The sequence below is a fragment of the Heliangelus exortis genome, chromosome 3 (assembly GCF_036169615.1).
Source record: "Heliangelus exortis chromosome 3, bHelExo1.hap1, whole genome shotgun sequence".
Lineage (NCBI taxonomy): Eukaryota > Metazoa > Chordata > Aves > Apodiformes > Trochilidae > Heliangelus > Heliangelus exortis.
This window is the reverse complement of record NC_092424.1, coordinates 39,624,172-39,638,038: the sequence shown is the minus strand read 5'-3', so window position 1 is coordinate 39,638,038 and position 13,867 is coordinate 39,624,172. Positions and strand designations below refer to the sequence as shown.

The 13,867-nt window shown below is 38.6% G+C and overlaps 1 long non-coding RNA gene across 1 annotated transcript in view; it reads left to right on the top strand.

The window, feature by feature from the left end:
* The window catches only part of LOC139795515 (uncharacterized), a 199,297-nt gene that overhangs the window by 182,080 nt on the left and 3,350 nt on the right, over window positions 1-13,867 (top strand). The window contains exon 3 of the long non-coding RNA XR_011725537.1: window positions 6,934-7,111. This is a non-coding gene — a long non-coding RNA (uncharacterized lncRNA). The remainder of the gene's footprint in view (window positions 1-6,933; window positions 7,112-13,867) is intronic.

Below are 13,867 nucleotides of genomic sequence, written 5' to 3'. Positions count from 1 at the left end.
ACACGTTCTAAGTTTCCAGAATTGCAATTTATGGGTGGAGCAACAGGTGCAGAGAAAAAGCAGTGACAAAACTGCTGTTAAAACCATCTTTTGAAATCAGAAAAATTCTAGAAGACCTTACTGCTTGGTTTTAAATTTAAGTCGTTAAAAGTAAGCACTGTTGCTGACAGGAGAAAAGAATAACATAAAGGAAAAGAATAAAATTAGTTATTGAAAAGAACAACCAAATCATTAAAATACAAGGCTAACTGTATAAAAGAAATGATGTGCTAGTCCTTGGAGTTAAATGGTTCATTTCCTGATTCATTAAAACCTTCCTTCCCCAAGAATAACTGGCAGATGCAGAGTTCTGCCCTAGAGGGATGTTCAGGCAATAAAGGAGAAAAGATGCAGAGGCAAGTGAAGGAAAGAGCTACAAGAAAGTCACCCAAAGCTACCTTGTCTGTTTACACATTCTAAAAGGAGGTTGATTGCTTTGCATTCACAAGTCTGCACACACACAGAGAAAATGCTGCATCAGGCAGTATTTAGAATTTAGAGAGTAGTTAGGCTAAATTTAATAACCAGAAGAGATTAAAAAGGCATCATGATGGTGCATTCTGTCTTAAGGGTCTGAAGAGAGGCCATGACACTGCTCTTTGCTGGTTCTCTGTTAAATATCCACCTTTAAAACATTCATGGCTCTTATACAGCCCTTCTTACGTGGAAGTTGAACTCAGAGAATTCAGTCATATAGATTATTACTGTCATTCTGCTTCTGCCTACAGCTCAAGCTGAGGAGTAATAGAGGTCAGACCATGCAGCTAAAGCAGATTCAAGAATACAAGGAGCTTCAATATGCGTGGGTATAACACTAGAAAGAGCTATACTTTTAATCACTTACCCACCATTATGACATGTCATTATAAACAAAAATTAAGCCTTTCATCACCAAAAGCAATGCTGCTCACCAATGATTGTTCCATCTTAATGGGTTGGGGTAATTCATACTGTTTCCTTGAAGTGTGCCTGGATTGTTAAAGGGGTTTAGGCAGCTGAAGTAAAACTAATGAGATGTTATTGTTTAAAAGCAGATAAAATCTTGGTCTGAGTTCTTTCATTAGGCATTAGAAGTCAACTTCTGGGCTTAAATAGCCTTCTTGGATCCCGTGGATCAATAAAGCCAGCTTTTAGACTTTGGTTGCCCTCTTTTCTGTTCAGCTTAAATTCTCCACTTCATCACTTCTGTCAATGTTTGGAAGATCAATCCTGGAAATGCTGATAACTGTGGATGAGAACAGAGACATTCATATACTTTGCAGGGGCCTGACCTCACTGCTTTCACTGGGCTTTGGCTCAGGCTTATGAGCATTTGCAGAAAACACTGTGGTAGTCATCCAGCTTCAAGAGAGAGTTTTAAGCAGATCACACTGATTTTCTCAAGGTTCCTGGATTCTCCAGTGTATCAGAAAACAAACCTTGAGGCCTCTTATGTGAGCAATCATTGTGTGTATGGAATGTGAAACATTTCTAATTTGTGAAGGGAAGCTCAGTTACATATACTGTACAAACACACACACACAAACACCATGTGGAAATAATAAATGTGTTTATGATGGAGATCTTTGCTTCCTCTATTATTCTAGGATTTTGTCTGGATTTGAAATATTTGTTAAGAGCATTAGCTTCCCTTTCTCATTACAAATGTATTCATAATACTGGCTTCACCTACTAAGGCAGCTGTACTCCTTCTTAATGTATATTCAATTATTTTTAAACGTACCAGTTGTTCATACACAAATATGCAAGAATTAGAAAGCTAAACATCCAAACTGAGATTAAGTAGTGCTCTTGAGTACATTTCAGTTCTTTTAAACATTGACTGTTGTATTCAAATAAGTTAATATACTGAAAAGTTGTCTGTTTTGTAAGCTTCTTAGTCATACAGATAGGTGTTTCCAAGGCAAGGCTTCTAGTCTTGACACCTGGGTTCAAATTTTGTGTAGCTCCACAGGCACGTTTGTAATGCACAGCCAGGGGCTACAGCTGCTTTCTGCCTCATGGATGTAGGGTTGCACAAGATCCTTTAGCAGAACAGGAGCTGCACAGCCCAACTGCATGAAAGGTGGCTTTTTCTGGTTCTGGAAAAAAGTAATTTTCTGCATGTTTTCCCTATTTGAATGTAAGGAATGACTAATATATTTAAATAAATCTGACTAAAATATTTAACTAAAATTTATTTTCCAGAAAAATTGTACCACAGTTCTTTTAAAACTGGATTTTTAAATTTTGGTTTAAAATGCCTGATTCTAGAACCCAGTATTTCACTTTGGGTTGACTGTAACACTTAATTTGTTCCAAAGGGAACTTTTTTCCCTTCCATTTTCTTTTTTGCCCTGGTTAAAAAAAAGTTAAAAATCTGTATTTGTATTTCAGATTAACTCAAAATAATTTGTAAATTGTCAGTGATTTAGAAGAATCAGATACAGGCCCAGCAGCAATAATTGCTGTAAAGTGCCTCAATCAAGTTATCAGTGTGGAGGCCTTTACAAAGTGGCAGGGCTTCTGTGATGATAGACTTAATGATATTTTCCAGCTAATGGAGAATTTTCGCAAGAACAGATGAGAACAAAAAGAGGTTTTAGACATAAAATCAGACTTAGTCCATATACAGTGTGGCTCACTCCTTCCCCTACCTACCCAAACTCTCTTGGGTGCTGGGACATGGGAAAAGCAGAGCCTTTGAACCTGGTTTTCCTACAGGAATGTGTGCAAAATTGATGAATAAAACCATGTTTATAAAGTACCATGAATGATGCTGGGAGTATAACACAGAAGTATACCTTCTGTAACCTGCTATGCAATACTCACGTATAGTCTCTTCTTTTTGTACTTGAAAAGCCTTGAAGACAGAAGACACTAAGAGCTCATAGCTAAACACTGCTTTCCATCCACACACTAAGCATCTGTTAAAGAAACTCCATACATGGATCTAGGAGAAGGATGGAGCCCATTTTTAGGATGGAAAACAAAATTATCTTTTTTTTGGAAGAGTTTATCATCCCATGTTTTATATCTCTCACCAATGAAATCTCAGAATGACTGAAATAGCACAGTGTGTTGGAGTGAGTTCTTCCCCAGGAGACTGGTTTTGTTTTATTATTACTGAAGAGAGGAGGAATTTATTAAGCCTAGAAAAGTGGAGGAATTGGAACTTTCCTGCCAAGGTAGACGAGTTCCCAAGATACTTCAGCCACTCCTGAGAAGCTTTTTTTACTGACTTTCCCGTGTAGGGGAGAAGTACTATTTTGTCCACATTATCAGCTGACAAACAAAACAAGCAAATTCAGAAAGGGGGAGGAGAGGGGAAAATTGCTCAAAAATATATTTAAAGACATGAGCTTTCCTGTAGAGGAGTTTGTTTGGTGAGAAATGGATCTCTTGCTACAGTCTCCAATTTAAACTGGCTGACCTAGAAGGAAGAAAGTGCCTGGGAAAGAAGCAAAAGTAAATAAATATAAAGTAAAAAGCAAATGAAAAATAGGATTTGTCTTTCCTACTCTTTGAAACTATGTGGCTATGATGGGACTTCTCTGTGCTACCTCTCAAGGAGCCAACAGCTTTATGTTAGTGCATACCACCTAGCAAAGGGCACAGCAATAATCTATTATGCAGTAGAGTGTGTGCGTGTTCTTCCTCAGTGGCTGATGCATACTAATGACAGAAACATTAATTAAATAGATAGGCAGTGGTTTCACTGGTTCAGAGAATTTTCAGTTTCACTGAAAGTATTTCTTGTTCAGAAAATGGAAATTTCTGACCAAGGTGGCCCTTGCTCAGATGGCAACTACCTAGCTTGGTACCTAGCCTCACTCACACCTATGGCTCACTCCTCCACTTCCACTTCTTGCTCTCCAGATTCCTGTTACCTGTGCATTTGTCCTCCTCTTCCTTTTCCATCCTTGCTCACCACCCCCTCCATCTATTTCTGATCACTCAAGTTCTTACACTTGTTTCTCACAGTTTCTGTTACAATAACATACAGCTGTAGTGGTGGTGATGATGGCTGTGAGAAAGGTGGAGCAAGATAAGCCAAGGCTGAGTGAAATATCCTCCCTTTGTAACATACAGGATTTGGGAACTAGCTTGGCTATTAAAATGGGATGGTCTTGGCCTTAAAACAAACCCTAAATTTCATCTAGATTTGAAATACCTCAGAATTATGCAATTTCCTCTTGCTTCACTATCTGGATCTTCTGTTTTTTCCAAAACGCTTTAGAGACTATTCAGTCATATTAATATTTCATTTATTTTAAAGTTATGGTTTTATTAGAACATTGCAGTCAAGATATGGGCAGGTATTGATGTACGTTCATTGGTTTTGAGGTGCCTTGCTTGGGTGTGGTGAAGGGGGAATTGAGATTATAGGAGAGGTTGAGTGGGAGATGAAGAGTTTTTTTTTGGCTAAATACCACTCACCCAGTCACTGAGAGCTGCAATGACATGGTCACCTCTGAACAAGCTGGATCAGGGATGTCTGTCTGATATGCAGTCATGCCTTTGAGTTGCAGTGATCTGCAGAGTTCAGAGAGTCAATTTCTGAATAGAAAGGCTGATTAGCACCCTACCCTTTGGGCCACCTCTTTTCCATCTGTGAGATGAAGAACTACTGAGGCAGTAACAAATATGTACAGGTGGGAGTAACAACAAAAAAGGTGGGGAATAGGAATTCTGCATTTCTTCAGAGACTAAATTTTCAGCCAGGAGGAGTGAGTTAAACTTGTAGAAAGCTTGAAAAAAATAGGAATTCAGTTCTTTTATGTGACATTTTAAAGTAATACAGTTTCGCTTGTCTGGATGAGCATGAGAGATCATGAAGAGGGGATAGATGTAATCACGACTGGCTTTGCAGTGGTTTCAGAAGGTGCTCCTAGATCAACAGTAACATTAATCTCTAAGAGAGAAGGAAGAAGAGTGGAGGAAAGGGTTGCTCAGCCTGGCCTTCTCTCTCTGGGTGCCTGTTGCACCAGCCCTGCGGAGTGTCATCTCTTTGGAGGACTGACCTATGAGCTTGCACTCAAGCACAAAGAAAATTTTTTCACTAGTCCATACCATGCATGGAGATTCTGGACTGGGGAAAGCATTGCTGTAAGATCTCACTGCCCTACTCTTTATTAGGAAGCTTGGGTTCTCTGCCTAGTGGTTATAACTGTTCCATGCAAAAACCCATTACAGAAACAAAAGGGAGTTGATACCAATTATTGCTTGATGTTTCAATGGCCCTTCACCTCCTTACAACTGAGCAGTGCCTATAATATAGAAGTTGTTTGGAAGCTAGGTAAACTTCTACCAGAGTAATTACGTGAGACAATGTTCATGAGGTGGTTTAGTAGTATATATGTATCCTACCTTGAGTCTGAGATGGGACACAAAATTGCAACATCTGCTTAGCTCCAGAAATTTTTCCTATGCTCTGCAGCCTCAAGCCAGAATGACCCTTTTTTACTTCCAAAAGAGAAGTAAGATAAAAGAGGGGAGATAATAAATCACATTATCACTCTTTTATTAATAGAAATACTTGAAAATTACCAGAAGAGTTATTAAAAGTCAAGTTAACTTGGAGACAAATAAAGTTATGTCAGGTATTTACAATGAGATTCAAGAACCTGTGGAACACTGCTTTTCCAGGGAGACACTGATGTCAGTCACCCAACAGAAAATGAAACCTCATCCCAGGAATAGCTCCTTTACAATGGGTGGTGTAGGGGGGAAGAAAGGTTTCCAGCCAACAGCAGTGACACATGTGCAAGGATCGGATCAGTGCTCCAGTAGATCACAAATTTTAGACTGGATGTGATGGCAAAATAGTGATGAGTGCTTGTCATAGGAACTCTTAATTGTGTTCAACTTTTCAGCTATTGAAAAAATAATCCAAGCACCATTTTTGTTTGTTGCTGGGAGGAGCATTGGGAAGATGCTACTGTAATTCTTAACTTATTTTTAGGAGGAGCTTGCTTTTGAGATGGATATCACTAGAGATGGGACCAAACTGGAGTTTCATATCTTCCCTGCTCCCAGGATGAAGAGTGGTTTTGTTTTAGCATGTCTGCCCAGATTTGAACTTGTTTAGAACCCACAGTGGGTTTATTCAAACAATAATAATAATAATAATAATAAAACATCCAGGGCCTCTTTTTGCTTGCTTTTTTGGATGCTGTCCAAAATGGCAGAGCCCTTGCAAGACCAAACTGCCTTCAAATGAACTTAGATGAAGCTTTCCACTGTGGAGGATGAATGTTGGCTCAGGTGTTCATGGGATGCTTGTGCTGACAGACCCAAACTTTAGTCTGTCTCCAGCTTCAGTCTGAACCTCTGAATTTTAACCTGATCCTTCTCAAGACAGAAAATGGAATATTATGGTTTTGGCCCATTTTTAACATTAAAATCCTGCTTAATTTTCAATTTAATGATACCATATTTAGCAAAGACATTTAGAAACATGTTTTAGCTGTATAGCTCAGAAAGACTTTCGAGCAGATTGTTATATTCAGGTTTTGGTATTTGTATTTTCTGATGTGTGTACTTGATTAAATGCTCTAGTGTGTGAATATAACAGCAAGATAGAGGATGCTACCTTGCATTTGTCCTTGGTGAGAAGTAAAAAGGGAGCCCAGAGGACCTTTGCTCTGATTTCATAGTAAATGCCAGAAATTAATTTTGGTTTCTGTGTGGGTGTGCGTCTTGCTCTGCCCTTCCCCCATTATTCTTCTTCCTTCCAGTTCTGCAAAAGGAAATCTCAAGATGAGCAGCAGTTTCTCCAGCAATTGTTCAGGCTTGCCCGAAATGTGTGTGACGGCATTCTCCTACCCACGCAGCCACTAGAACATCAGTCCCCTGAACTCCCCAGAGCCCAGGTCTGTGCCCTAACCCCATCTTTCTCTTCCTCTTTGCCAGGTTGCCCATCCTGCTGTCTGGGTCTCAGATCCTGCAGACAGGGTGGAGAAGTTGGCCAGCCTGCCCTGCCAGCTTTGCTGAAGAGTACGGCAAGTCCCAGCCCAGCAAGTGGACGAGCCACAGCAAAGCATCAACATAACAGATCCACTGTCAACATAAAGCATCCTTTGCCCACAAGGTGAATATGTACCTATCTACCAAAGCTGTACATTAATACCATTATTAATACATTAGTAATGTAATAATACGTGCCTACCATGCTAGCTCAAAGAAGGCAAAAGTCATGTTGTTCAAGAGTGAATGTTATTATTTTATATGGAGAAAAATGCTTTCTGATGGCAGGTGACTAGGTATTTTACAGCCCATAACCAGAAGCATTTTTCTTTGTAGACAGGATATCTCCTGGATAAACAATGAATTTTTAAATGTTGCTTTAATGTGTATTACACATTCCTAAAACTCTTGACAGAGACCCTATAATTTCAGGAACTAATGCAGACATGTAATAAGACCTAGTCCCTCTGTGGTTGATTTGGGGGCAAAAACCAGCATCACTGGCAGTCTTTGGGTGAAGAGTTTTGGATACATGCAAAGGGTTATTCACTTAGTGTTGCTATGGCTTTTCATTAACAGTGTATGTACGTGTGGTGTTTTATTATTTGTACCATCTCTTTTTCTAGATTTGGGAGTACGACATCAGAATGGTTTTTCTGGTAAAATCAGATATAGCTGTGGTGTTAGGAATCATTCTAGACACAACCAAGTCTCACTGTAGCTGTATTTGCTGAAATATCCAGCCGGGACTGCTACATGCCACAGAGGGCGAACAAGAACAGCTTTTCCTTAACAGGAGTATGGACAGGCTCCCATAGGAAATGTTATTGTTTTGTTTTTTTGAAATCTGTGTGTGGCATAGGAAAGGAATGGGTGGAAGAATGATAACAAGAGAGAGCATGTCTGTGAGAGAGATAAGATTGAAAAGGGCTGGTAAGCAAAAGCGCTCAAAGTTTGAGCCCGTGTTTGCAAAATTCTGCAGAGTTTAGAAAAGCTTATGTTCATTTAGTTGTGTAACTTGTACTGAGGCCCTGGAAAATTCAACCATCAAAATTAGCATGATAAGAAACTCAGTTTTAAAAATCCTTTAATAAGGGTTCTCCCATCTCTGTGTTAAAAGCTGTGAAAACCAATGCAGTCTTGCTGGACACAGATTTTTCTTAGGGTGTTATGTTTATAAAAAAACAAATTATGGCTCTGCTTTCCCAGTGATTTGTACATGAGCCTCGCGTTGTGTGTTGTCTCCAATACATCTCACTGGCTCTGACAGCAAAGGTGTTCAAATGTTCTGCCTGCAAAAACTTTCTTTCCATTAGTTACAAGAGAAAACTAGAATGGGTGACAGTGACTGACTAAATGCCTAAATGGCTTTTGAAGCAGAATCTATACATATATATGGGTGAATGTTTATGTCTAAGTGTGTATTAAATATATTTATGTATGCTTTATGATTGAACAGACATCCACCCTTCGGCTCTGCTTTCTATGATTAACCTCTATTAGCATTGCAATTATAAATACCTGGTAAATGCCTGCCTTTGATCTAACCCGCCTGTCACTCAATAGTCTTTTAAAGTCCAGGTTTCCTCTCTCTTCTTGACATTTGTCTTTGTCTTCCTTCTGAATGCCTTCCTTGCTGTTCTCAAAAGCTGGCCAAAAAGCTCTAGGAAGGTAGACTGTAGTATCAAGTACCATGCTTCAGGCTCAGAGGCAGCTGCCACGTTCTAAAAGGTCTCTTTATTCTTTGCAGCCACAGCTTTGCAGTTGCCTGAATAACGAATATTCACTTCTCTCCCCTTTATCTTTCAGGGAAAAAAATCCCCCAGAATAACAATAAGTTCTTCCCTCTTTCCAGCCTAGCCCAGTGTACATTAATACACCTTGTAATTGCTTGTCTCTATCGGATTTAGTCCTTTGCCCTTTTTTGCTCCTTCTTTTTGTTCTTTAGCTTCATCATTGATCCTATTCACTCTATTCCCAGCACTGAAATCTAAGTCCCAAATGCCAGCATGAAATACTCAGCCATTCATGACACATTGAATGGCTCAATTTAAAGAGGAAGATAGCACCTCATCTACTGTTACTATTCACTACAATAATCTCCATCACTCCTTCATGGGAGAAAGCAGCATGTCCTGGGTTCAAGTATGGATTATGCTGATGATCTGGGGCTTGAAAGAACTAGAAGGAGTGTTGCATATGACAGGGAGTCACCTTTCTCCCTTTGAAGGTTTTTATGTATTCACATCAATACAATGGTCAACACTACTAAGAGCCCAGGAATGCTGTTCTGTTCACCTCCGCCCTGGCAGGATCCCAACCCACTTGCAGCAACATGCCAAAAAATAAGCCAAGAAGGCTAAAATAAGGCCAGATCCTCAGCTGGTATAAATGTACTGTCAGTGTAAACACTTTTACTATAGGATCAATGAAGATTCAGGAGAAAAATGCAACTTCAGTGTTTTAGCAAATACTCCCCCAATGACGGCTTCATTAGATGTAAGTGTATGTCCCATTGGCTTCCCAGTAGCTTCTGATGGTCTTATCCTTTGGAGACTGCCCTACACAAAGAAGCCATGCATGACTTATGACCTGTTGATAGTGTAGCATTTACACCTGGGATAATTCCTAATTTTTAATGAGATAACTGAATATCTCAAAAAAAATTACCTGAAAACTTGAGAAAAAATAATCCATACAAATTTCATCCACGGGGATCTGATTTTGGCTTTTCTCCACTGCAGAAGTCCTTCTGGAAAAATTTAACTGAATATTTTTCTGTCAATGAAAACATTCCATTCTTTTCATTCTACAAAAGTTAAAAATGTAGGTCTTTCTGTTTGTGGGTTTTTTGTTTGTTTGGTTTGGTTTTTTGGTTTTTTTTATTTAATTTTCTTTTTAAGTATCATTTGCACAGCTGCATAACCCCAAAGTTATAACATAGGATTTGCTCATAGTTTTGTTTTTCACTGTTAACTTGATTAGCTGTAGCATGGTGGACTATAAATCTCTATTTCCATGCATTTTTTTCACAATGTGACTATGATGCGTTACAAGAAAGTGGGCACAGAGTAGAGATAAAATTATATTGGTTATAAATAACAAAGCAGCACACTGCTTTCCTGAACTGCAAACAGTTGCAAGAACTAGACAATTTTGATTTTTTTTTGTGGTAGTATTATGCCCATTAGAGAAGGTTGTGTCTTGGTGAGTTAAACTCCAGCTTTCTCCAGAACCAGCTGTCTACAACTACCCAGCTCACAGATGTTTTGTCCTACTGAGGGACATTAGGAAGACTGGAAATACATTCCAGATCATATCCCTATTTTCTAGGTGGCAGTGTCTCTCTAGGTTTTATCTATATCCAGGATTTTACGTCGCTTTCTAATTCCATGATGAATCATCAGGGAATGCTGGATAAGATTGACAGTCAAGCAGCCAGTAAAAGGGGGAAAATGTTTTCCATAGAGATTTCTCGTAGGTCTTGGCTTCTGCTTAGTTAAGCAAAGTGTGGAAAAAGCCTTTTTCAAGATACTTTACTATCTTCATCCAAAATCAGAAAATGATACTTTCCTAGAAAAAATATATAAACGTACTTTACCTAATTTTTTTTAAAGATTCAGGAATTTGGATTTTGGATTTTGGCCAGTTCATGTTTGCTCTAGACCAATCTTATCCACTACATCCCAGAACTATTATTTTCTGTTTTGTGTAAATCCTAAGGAAATCTGAAATGTCAACCAAATGGGAGCAAGAGATGTATAGGTCTGTATAGATCTCACCACCACAAGACTTAATTTAGAGAAGTCACAAAATTATAGCATAGTATTCAAGAACACTGCTTTCTTGTTATATGATTTTGTTTTCAAGCTTTCGGGGTAGACAAATACTGGTCACATTTATGACATTTGAAAATCGATTTATGTATTGCAGTTATACATAAGACTTCTAAATAATCTTGTATCTCTAAAAAAGCCTGAGAAAAAATGTCATTGGTGTATTAACAGATAAGATGAGGCTCAGTATTTTTCTTTTTTCTTAATACAAACCAAACATTTTTACTTGAAAACTTCAGGTTTTACTCTCTTATTTCAGAACTGAGATTAAATTAATTTAGCTCCTTTGAAGATAGCTAATTTACTGTTCCCATCTAGAAAAATGCAACTGCAAGCCAAAAGATTTATATTGAATTACAGGAGACGTTCCTCAACACTAAGCCTTGTTTTATGTTGCAGGTCTGTGAAAAATGGGAGGAGAACTGCTACCTTTTGAAGGAGATGACCAAATTTCTTTTGATCTGTTTTTAAGAGTGGAGAGCTTGGTCTAAAGGCCATCCTCAGGCAGTGCAGACATGACCAACAAAATACTGCTTCAAAGGATGTAGAAGATAGAATTATAGCATTTCTTCATCTCTCTGTACACTGAATTATGCAGGAATGGTTTGTTAAAACTCACTTTATGCCATCTTTAAATTAAAAACAAATACAAAAGACTTGTTTATTTAGTAAGCTAATTGAGGAATTTTCTTGTGGGCAATTCCTGTGTACGCTGAGCTTTCTCTTTAGCTCTTTTTGAACTCTAGGCAGAGTATTACAAATTCTTGAAAGCAGAGCCTGGAATGACTCTCTTTCATCTTCAGGGTTTCTCTTTCAAGGCCCCCTTAAAACGCTTTTGCACTGAACCTGTCAACATGTGGCTAACCTGCTGCCCATCTTTTAGGATACCCAGATTGATTTATAGAGATTGGCTGATGGAGATTCCAAAGCATCCCCAATAATCTGTTTTAGTTTGGCATATATGGGGCTTTTAATACGTTTGCTGTCCTAGCATTAAGATGCATTATCTTTGTTCTTAAATGAAGCTGTATTACAATTCTGCAAAGCTACTGAAACACAGAGAAATCACTGTACCTGAAAGACTTCACTAGCCTGAATATTGAAAGCCAGTGCAAATACAAGAACATTAGGATTAATTTCCATAATTTATAATGAAATCCTTCTTGCAACCCCATAGTTGAAGTTATATAATTCTCCCCATGCCACAGTCAGATTTCTGTCATACCCTAAGTAGATGTTTTTTCTTAGAAATGTTTACATATTCTCTCGTGAAGTGGACTGAGTGTGGATTGAAAGATCTGCCGTGAGAATTTCACTTTCAGAAAACTGATGTTTCTCACTTGCAAAAATTTCACTGTTGCTGTTGTGATCTTGTTCATCACAGCAGTTTGGTCTTGTAATCTAATACGTAGCACTCGTTAGGCCTCAAGGAGCTGCTATGTGCTTTAACACACTCTGCCTTTTGTAGGGCAAAAGCTGGGGTCTCAGCTGGTGCCTGCTGAATTAGAAACAATTAGAAATGCTTTAATTGAAGTCAACAGAGCTATGTAAATTTACTACATTTGAAAAAGGCAGCATCGACTGAGCAGCACTTGCAGTTAACAGGATTCAACTGCTGGTTGTGACTTATGTGCAGACTGGGAAAACAGTGCATTTTTAAACAATATCTCATTTTGTGTTGCAAGCAGGTCAAATGCTGTCCCATTTTATGATCCAATGGGGAGATGGAGTTTAGGAACAGACAAAAGCCCTAGAAAAAGAGCGTTGAGGTCACATTTTCGTACCCACATCATTGAACTGTACCTTTGAAAGACAAAAGAGCAAGCAATGTCCTAACACGTAGATGTTGCCTAATGATTGTGTTCTCAGTCTGGAGAGGGCGGAGTGGTACATTGCTTAACAGTTTTACATTTTCCCATGGTATAATGCTGGTGATATGGTTAGCTATAATTAAAGGGTATATAAATAAGACATTGGGAAACAAATTAATTTATTTCCTTGGTGAGCCTAGTTATATAATTTGAGACTTACACGATCTGCTCTCTTTTTGAAGAACTCAGCCCCCTCCAGACCTGGTCCTTCTTTCCCGAATGTTTTAAAATAATTTCAAAAAACGTCAAAGGAATGCAGATGTTAAATGTGCTGCAGCTTGAACTTCCTTGAAGCAGCAATGCCCTTAATGAGAAAAAGCTGGAGAGCAGAGTGAGACCTGGCTTGTAAAACAGTTTTATGGTATGTTTATTACTTTTATCAGCAAAGGCTTTTGAACAGAGAGAGGTAGGATGCAGCACAGGGGAGCCTTTGACACTGGTGGACCACTTCCACTCAACAGCAGCACCCACCTGCTCCCCCTTGTTATTGCAGGGAGTAGAAGAATCAGTTGCTCAGATCTCATTTGAGGTATGTTTGTTGCTTTTGATGATGCTCAACCTTTGTGGATTTACTCAGGATCTGGCCCAGCCTTGGGGATGGCAAAAGGAGGGGTTGGCTGGTTCCTACACCAGTCAGAGAAAGTACCCTTTTCCAAGGAAGTAATAAGATGTCACTAAATGTCCAGCTTAAGAAACCAAAGCATACCACTTCCTTTAGAAGCCTATAAGTAAGGTTGTTAAGATACTTGCCATTATCTGAGCAAATCTTTATTTGTTCTTGTAATTTTTTTCTATTCTCTTCCCTAGAAAAGTCAAGCCTTAGGCATTAGCAATCTTAAAACAAATTCCTAAAGTTTAATTTTGCATACAAAGCTGTAGTGCAGAAAACAACTTCCATGAATATTATTTGCAATACTATTTATACTAACAGCTATGCTAGTTTCCTGTAATAGACACCATTTTGGCTTCATAATAAAAAAGTGGGGGGAAAAAAGAGGAAAAAGTAGTATTTAAATATTTTGACATAAAGACTATGGCTACACTTCAGACAGCTCTTCCAGTCCCCAGCTGTGAGATTCAAACAAGCTTCATCAGCCGAAGGGAAGTGTACTTCTGTAATATTTCTGGTGTTGAATGAGAATACATAAACATTGAATTAGTTATTTAACATGC